Source organism: Equus quagga, chromosome 4 (genome assembly GCF_021613505.1).
Source record: "Equus quagga isolate Etosha38 chromosome 4, UCLA_HA_Equagga_1.0, whole genome shotgun sequence".
NCBI classification, from domain to species: Eukaryota; Metazoa; Chordata; class Mammalia; order Perissodactyla; family Equidae; genus Equus; species Equus quagga.
The window spans coordinates 65,763,607-65,766,032 of NC_060270.1; the positions used below are offsets into that span (position 1 = coordinate 65,763,607).

General features: G+C 41.1%; 1 pseudogene; it reads right to left on the bottom strand.

Annotated features, from left to right (window-relative positions):
• Positions 1 to 825: 825 nt before the first annotated feature.
• Positions 826 to 1,447, bottom strand: LOC124238675 (thioredoxin reductase-like selenoprotein T; annotated as a pseudogene).
• Positions 1,448 to 2,426: the final 979 nt, after the last annotated feature.

Here is a 2,426-nt window from a genome sequence, read left to right on the forward strand (position 1 = left end):
CTATGCCCAATTTGTTAAGCGCTTTTATCATGTAAGAGTGTTGAATTTTGTCAGATGACTTTTCTGCATCTATTGAGAAGATCATAGGATTTTTTAATAAATTCACACATTTTATTTAACTTACATCTGCTTAGTTTTTTATTGACTTAAGTATAAAGGCCCAATTAATGAATCCATTAGATTGGTCAAGGCAAGAAATGGACTACATAAAGGATTTAAAAAGCAATTGGTCTTTTAGTAATTCTCTAGTAATACACACACGCAGACACACACACACACAAACTGGTAGAGTACTCTGGATATAAGATTTCCCCCCATAATCTTATATAATGCACTGTTCACAATCTGCAGTATTTTGAAAACTATATAAACTGGACATGACCAAATTAGAGATGTCTGGTAAACTCTTATAAAGTGTTTTGGGAACTTCACTTGTATTCCCCAGATGACTGATTTTAAACTATAAAAAAGGAGAATTCATATAAAAGCACAACAGATTTAACAGACATCTTTGAAAAAAATCAAATTGTAACTTAGTTTTCTACTTTTGAAAATATGACTAAGAAAAAAGGTACAAGTCTCAATGTCTACATTTTTAAAAAACTATTAACTGAGTGGATTTTGGGAAGGAAAAAAAAGCTATACAATATTATTGCACTCCACGAATGTGCAGAGTTCCAAAGTGAATTCTGAAAAACTGTCTTGCACTGAGGTTTTCCAGGAGGTACAACGAGCCTGCCAAGCAAGCATCTGGTCTGTACTAACAGCCTGTGTCTTCAGTGCAGGCCTTCATAATGTCAGTCACGTTGCTCTTGCAAAAATCCCTCAATGTACAAGGGTTTTCAGTGCTGATAGGTGGGGCTGTGATCGATGATGTGGGATTGGATCCATATGCACACTGAGCTTCATTTCATTGTCAAGAATTTGAACAAGCTGTTGCATGGATGACAGGTGACCAGATTCCAGCTTAGACCACACAGGTACATCATTCAAAGTTATCTAAATGCACCTATTGACATACACTGGTCCTCAATCATGTTGCTCAAGAAGAAGACCATCATACACCCATAGATCTTGTTTTCTTGGCCCCACTGCCAGATGCTAGGAGCTTGCATGCCTAAGAAAGCAAAAGGATCCTTGCCAACAATTAGTAAGCCTATTATTACTAGTTTGAAGACTGACAGGAAAGATGCTATGCATCTATATATTGGTTGAGGGAGGTAATTCTCCCCTTCAATGTGGATGTCTAGGTACCGCTGGCTAATAACCTGCATGTACTCCTCAAACACCCACACATAACCTCAGGAAACACAAATGTGGAACTTGAGCAGCAGCCCCATGTCGTACTGCATCTTTAATCTCTTGCCAGGCAAGCCGCCCAGGTTGCCCGCCCCAGCGGTCGGAGCACAGCCGACGCCGTCACCAGGAGAAGCAGCAGGGACCTCATGGCCACGGAGCTGCCTCCGCCACCCTCAGATGGAGACTCATCATATGCTTTTTATCCTTCATTCTATTAGTGTGGTGTATCAGTTTTATTGATTTGTGTATGCTGAACCATCCTTGCATCCTGTGGCTAAATCTCACTTGGTCACGGTGTACGATCCTTTTAATGTGTTGTTGAATTTGGTTTGATAGAAGTTTTTTGAGAATTTTTACATCTATATTCATCAGGGATTTGGGCTTGTGCTTTTCTGATAGTGCCCTTATTGGCTTTGGTATCAGGGTAATGTTGGCCTCGTAAAATGAGTATGGGAATGTTCCCCCTGCTTCATTATTTTGGAAGAGATTGTGAAGCATTTGTGTATGTTTTTATTTAAATGTTTGGTTGAATTCACCAGTGAAACCATCTGGTCCTGCGATTTTCTTTGTTGGGAAGTTTTATTTTCTGTATTCTTAATGCTCTGACACCTGGGGATTCACTGACCAAAGAGAGACTGCCCCTCCCAGGGTTGACTAAAGTCCCAGAGGTAGCAATTTACCTAGGAGTACACTTTTCATATGGAAACTAACCAATCTAGAACCTATATTTCCCCCTTCCCCACCTCCTTTATCGGTCTTTCACACTCTGGAGAAACATTCCCCCACCCTAATTACCTCAGGACCAGGTATCACTCAACTAGAGACAGCCTCTATGCTCCAGATCCTGCTGAAGTTATTTGAACCAGCCAATCCTAACACTGCGTAGCTTGCCTTGCCTTTTCTGCAGAAACTACAATAAAGGCTCTTGCCCACGTTTCTCCCTCATTCTCTATGACTCTTGACCAACCCTGGTGCTTCCATGTGTGGCCCTTCATAGAGTGGAATGCTTCTCGCCGCCCCCTGCCGCCACATACACACACACACGCTCGGGGAACTGTAAGTAACAAACTATCTTTTCAATGGCAGTCCTCTCCTGATCTGTTGGCTTCATCATACCTAAATAATAA